We start from the raw sequence: 6,595 nt of genomic DNA on the forward strand, positions 1-6,595 counted from the left end.
CCAAGGTGAGTTCAGGGGAGCAGGCATTGAAGGTTTTCAAGTGCACCCAGGCCAGATACCCTTCACTTCAAGTATCCGAAGCATACCTTTTCCTTGTCAAGCTGTGATTGGCGTGGGAAACATGAGTAATCTGAGAATAATTTTTACACTTTTATGATCAAGTGCTGTGTTTCATTTCTAGCTCTGTTTTCTGTCTGGCTTCAAGAGATGATGATCCCTCAATTACCACCACCTATACTCTCATCTTTTACACATTACTTTAAATTCATCATTAACAGAGCTGAGCCAATGATTTCCTACCTTTAATGCACAAATGGCATTTAGCCCTAGCTACCTGATTCCAATAGTTCATATAGTTACTGTCTTTAAAATCTCTCAAACCTCACAGACCCAAAGAAGGAAATCCACCCCCTTCCTGCCATGTCTTATCTATGTCACCATTGGTGAATGTTTGTGTAGTCACTGGGCCATCTGTTAACAGGGGTTTGACAGACTATCAACACCTCTCCTGCCACGAATGCCTGCACTGTCACTGTCACTCAGTTAGTGAGTTAACCAGCTCTAGAGTCACGTCTGTGAAGATTGCCTCCTGGAACCATCAGTTCCAATGATATCCAAGTCAGTTTTTCTAGAAACACAGCCTGATATTCTTGTGTAAATAATTTATTGATCAAGAGTCCTCAGAAGAAAGAGAGTCAGTGAAACATAAAATTTGGGAGATTAGTGACATGGCTGAATTGAGTTGCCTGTTGCTCACCTCCCTACTAAAAGGTACCACCGCAAAGTATAAACAACTGTAGTCCAACTGTTGTGACTGGGAAGTCCCCTGCACAGCAGCAGTGAGATCCTTGTGAAACATAAAGACCCAAGACAACACCCCAGAGAGGAGAGAAGACACTCAGATGCTCCAGGGCTCTCTACCTGGTCTAACCTGGTCTAATATATATATATATATATATATATATATATATATATATATATATATATATATATATATTTTTTTTTTTTTTTTTTTCCCTCATAGCAAAGATGGATTTCCTTCCACCTCCTGGGTCGCTGGGATCACAGTCATATGCTGAAGTCTGGCTGGGCAAAATAATCAGGGGGCGAGTGACAAGGAACTTGTGAAAGTTGATACAGCGGGAGCCGCTTTATTGTAGGAATACAGAGGTATATATACACTTAACTGATTATACACAGCTTGTTTCAATTAACATCCAGATACATCAATTGGTCATTAAGGAATCCTCATCATCTTAATAATTACATACAGCTTAACTTAATTGACATAATCTAGACACAGCAGTCAGTCATTAAGGAATCTCTATCATCTTAATGGCTCGCTGGCGTTACTTCTCAAACCACTCCTCTTGGCAAAGTGCCAGGCGCCATCTTGACTTGTCTGTGGCTCTCAACAGTCATATACCACCATCCTGGCTGAAAATAGATCTTTTGAATCAATTCAGTTAGAGGAAATGAAGAAAAAATGAATGAAATTAATGAAAAATCTAAGGGAGCTATGGTACAACATTCAATGGACAAATATTTTCATTACTTCTGTACTGGAGGGAGAAGAGTTGGAAAAAGGCATTGAAAGTATATTTAACAAAATAATAGCTGAAAAATTCTCAAATACTAGGATAGTTGGGGAAACCAGATCCCATAGAGCTCAAAGAACCCTAATTAGACTCAACTCATGCAGTCCTGTCCAAGACACAGAATAAGCAAGCTGTCCAAATGAAAAGATAAATAATTCTTAGGAAGAGAAAAATATTAAATAACATAGAAGGAAATGTTAATTTAATAATAGCAGATTTCTCTAAAATTGAGGGCCAGGATAGAATGGAATAATATATTCAGAGCTATGAACACTATATCCAGCGAAGTTGGGTTTCAGAAACAATAAAGAAATAGTCTTTTCAGACAAGTTAAAACTGACAGAATTTTTCTCCATCATATCAGGCTTACAAGAAATATGTAAGAAGAGGCCAGAATTAGAAATGAGTAAAACTACTGTGATGAAGATATAAATAGATTATAAAAAGTACTGGTAGAGTAGATATGCAAATGATAATAACAAAATAATCAAACAGTATCACTAAAGAAAAAACAAACAAATAAAGAAAACTAGTTGGAAGTACCAGAAACCATGAGGAGGGGCGGGGAGCACTCTCTCCTGAGAATGAAGAATGAATATCTCTTGATATTTCTTGGTTGCAACTGCCATTTGACATTGGTGATCATTCTTCTCTTTCCTTTGCAAGAGTTACAGGGAGAAAATGCTTTCTGAGTGGTTTCTATTTAAAATGTAAAATAATAATAATACTGTTGACCCACGGGGCCTACCAGACATTTACAGAATGTTTCATATAACAGCTACAGATACACATTCTTTCGGCAGTACTGGGGATTGAACCCAGTGAAGTTTTACCACTGAACTATATTCCCAGCCCCTTTTAGTTTTTATTCTGAGACTTGTGATCATCATGCCTCAGACTCCCAAGTCACTAGGATTACAGGTGTGTGCCACCATGCCCAACTAGAACACACATTCTTCTTATCACATAAGGAATGACAGCAAAACAAGTTCAAAGACTTGTTTGAAGGAGCAACAAAACCTTTCAAAATGATTTTAGATGTGCTAAGTTTATAAAAAATTGTTAAAAGTGAAGAAAATTAAGATGAAATTTCCTTCATAATAAGCATATTTAAGAAACCCCAAGGACCCCAAAGAGTTGTGAAATATTTAAACATGTTTTAGAAGTTGCCAATGTGAAGGCATTTTTTCAGGGTTTCCAATACATAATTCTCTTAAGAATCTTATCTTTCTCGGGAAAATTTTATGAAAAGAGAAAACAGGAAAAAAAATGATTTTCCAAATCCATGAAAAATACATTTTAAAAGGAGAAAAGAAAGTATATTTAAGAGTGATTCCTAGGACTGGGGTTGTGGCTCAGTTGTAGAGCACTTGCCTAGCATGCGTGGAGCATTGGGTTTGATCCTCAGCACCACATAAAAAATAAATAAATAAATAAAATTAAGGTGTGTGATGTGTGTAAAGAGTGTTTCCTAGAAGCATCCTCGGAACCCAGAGAGAAGCACTCTTTGTCAATGGCAATGATTCACAAGAGTGTGAGAATGTGATGATAGATGTTTTACATCTTGTCACCACATTCCTGAAGTTGCCTTATCACTTCTTAAAGTTCTCTTAGTCCAAGTGAACCCAGGGAAATCATGAAACTGGTGATGTGTGGTTTTTGAGTGAATGATTTGATCACATCACAAGAAGTATGTTCTCTTTAGTAAATTGAATTGGCATACTTGTCAAATTAGAATGCAGATAAAATATTTAACAGCATTCTTGAGATTTAAGTGACAAACATTGAAACACATGTGTACAATTTTTGACCTATCAACACAGTGGTGAAATCATTACAATAGTAAAGGTAATAAGCATATTTATAATTCCCTCAAATTTCCTTGTGCCTCTTTATAATCCATCCCTGTCTGACTTCATCATCTGTCCCCAAAACACCTCTGATCTTCTGTAACTTTAAATTAGTTTGCATTTTATATAATATCACATAATGAAACCATACAAGATACACTCACTTTTTAAAAATATTTTTTTATTTGTTGATGGACTTTTATTTTACTCATTTATTCACATGCAGTGCTGAGAATCAAAGCCAGTGCCTCTCACATGCTAGGCAAGTGCTCTACCACTAAGCCACAACCCCAGCCAGATACACTCACTGTTTTTTCTAGCTGCTTTCACTCCACAACTTTTGATATTTATCCACTTGGTGCTTTTGTTAATGATTTGTCCCTTTAGGTTGATGGGTAATACTCTATTAGGTGAAGATGCTACAACTTGTTTGTTAGCTTTTGATGGACATTTGGGTTATTTCCTTCTTAGGGCTATTACAAATAAATTTGTTGTGAACATATGTGAGCAAATATTTGTGTGGATATATATTTTCATTTTTCTTAGGTAAATATTTATGAGTGGATTGACAGGATCTCATGTTTAAATTTCTAAATCATTGTCAAATTGGTTTTTCCAACGTGATTTTTGCCATTTTACATTACCACTAATAAATTTGGCATAGATTTTTTTTAGATAAATACCAACATCATGTACCATATATTTAAAAAATACATTTGATTTTTATGTAAAGTAAATTTTCTATTATTTCAAAGGTATCATTAAAGAAATAGAAAGATAGTCTATAGGTTGGGGAGAAAATATTTACCAAATGTACATGTAATAAAACGTATACTAAAAGTATAATGAAATCTCAAAACTCAGTACTAAGAAAGGAATGACCTCAAAATAAAATGAACAAAATATCTAAATAGTTCATTAAAGCAGCAGTATGGATGTCAAGTGTGTGTGTATAAAGATGGCAACATCATTGGTCATTAGGGAAATGTAAATTGAATCTACCATGAGATACTGATAAACTTTAATCAGAATGCTTTAATTAAAGAGTCAAACCACATTTGTTAATGAGGATGTGAAAGAATTGGAACTATCATACATGGTGGTAGAAGAAATAGTTTAAGTGTCTATTGAGTGAATAATGGTGTGCTAGTTTCTGTGTGAGTTTTACACTTCCTACACTGTTGACACTAACTAGAGGTACTTGTACCTCGCTAACTGCTTTATTCTTTATAAAGAATAAAGGAAGATTTAAAAAACTAATTTATTCTTATGGAATCCTTTTAGGCCTTATTTTATTATAGGGATATTATCCGGGCCCTTTTTAGGGGGTACATACCAGGGAGATTGAACTCAGGGGCATTTAACCATTTAACTACATCCCCAGTCCTTTTATTTAATTTTTAATTTCAATACAGGGTCTCACTAAGTTGCTTAGGGCCTTGCTAAGTTGCTGAGGCTGGCTTTGAACTTGTAATCCTCCTGCCTCAACCCCCAAAGTTGTAGAGGTTATAGATATGCACCACCGATCCCAGCCTGAGCGCTTATTCTTAAAATATTCTTTTCTTCTCCTCTGTGAAACCTCATACTTTCTTTCTCCTTCCCTTTTGACTGTTCCATCCCAGATTTTCTTTCATATTTCTCTTCTTCCTGTTTTAAATGCTGATGCTCTTTGGACTCTCTCTTAAAACTTATTTTCTTCTTATGCCACAAACTCCATAAGGTATGCCAACTCATCCAGTCTCTATAGTTCAATGACACAGGCATTGATTGATTGCAATTGATGCAAGATTATATCTACCTACCTCTTTAAATCATTTCAATTATTCTGGTCACACATACATAAATTAAAATAACAAACTCTTTGTAAAAGGCAAAAAAAAAAAAAAGTAAATAAACCTTAGACTCAGCCTTTCCTAATGTATTTGTCTAAACTCTTGTGTATTTTATTCCTAGTCTTAACAAATGTATTCTTCAAAAGAGATATTCTCTTTTATTTAAGGGCCTCCCCAACTTCTTGGAACATTCTCTTAGTTTCTCCTGACCACTTATGTCTTATGAATTTATATATCACTTCTTATTCTTCCATTAATTTATTCAAGGATGAGTTAGATGTCTGTATTGTGCCCAATCACAGTACTTCAGAAATTTTGTGATATTGAGTTATCTGAATTTCCCATCAGAAAGAAAGAACTCTGAGAACATTGACCTTATCTATGTATCCCACCACAATATCTCTATACTTATAATATTATATTGTATAATATTAGTTTGCATGCATAATACATTAATAGAATAATACAGAAATGAGAACCTCTGTGCTTACCAAAAGGGAGGCTTATAGGCAATTGAGAAAACTAAGAGTAGTCTAAGTGTAGAAGTGAATGTGAGCACTCAGATGAACAAGCCTTTGGTAGATGGGAAAGGGCTGACCTGATCAACCCTCACTAATAAATACAAGAGGCTGTCACCCTACTTCAAGGCAGTTTGACATAACAGTCTACTTTTGGAGATGTCCACTATGCTTCAAGATTAACAAATTAAAACAAACGGGGGAAAAAAAAGACTAGCAACATCAACAAACACCACTAAAAAAATCTGGATATTGGGAGGAAGAAGGAAGCTATCTTATTAAAGTTCACCAACACCTAGGAAATTGAAGAAAACTCATTATAAGAAGGAGAATGAGGGGCGAGGAAAGAAGGAAGGAAAATAAGAAAAGGGAGGAGGAAAAGAGAGAGTGAGAAAAACATACAAGATGCAAACTTAGCACCAAAATAAAACCTAACTTGGCATTACTTTACACTAATTTGATTCAAAATGTAAAACTCTTCAATGTGTTATTATTCCCTCTCTCATCTTTTATTCAACCTTTTTACTGTTATTGAATTTAAAATTTTCCCAAAGATTTTACTAGATCTTATGTTCTTTCTTCAGAAAACATATGGTACTCAATTTTTTTTTTGAGAGAGAGAGTTTTTTTTTTTTTTTTTTTTTTTTTTTTTTGTAGATAGACACACACAATGCCTTTATTTTTATGTGGTGCTGAGAATCAAACCCAGGTCCCACCCGTGCTAAGCGAGCACTCTACCAGCCCCGTGGTTCTCAATTTTAATACTCATTGTGCTACCTATGAAATTGTACATTTGA

At 35.0% G+C, this 6,595-nt stretch overlaps 1 pseudogene; it reads left to right on the forward strand.

Annotated features, from left to right (window-relative positions):
* The first annotated feature begins 2,091 nt into the window (after positions 1-2,091).
* On the forward strand, positions 2,092-2,295 carry LOC124109632 (small nucleolar RNA U3; annotated as a pseudogene).
* The last annotated feature ends 4,300 nt before the right edge of the window (positions 2,296-6,595 follow it).

The sequence above is a fragment of the Marmota monax genome, unplaced genomic scaffold (assembly GCF_021218885.2).
Source record: "Marmota monax isolate L192 unplaced genomic scaffold, Marmota_monax_Labrador192_F-V1.1 WCK01_AAM20220418_F8-fsc00120, whole genome shotgun sequence".
In the NCBI taxonomy this organism is placed as follows: Eukaryota; Metazoa; Chordata; class Mammalia; order Rodentia; family Sciuridae; genus Marmota; species Marmota monax.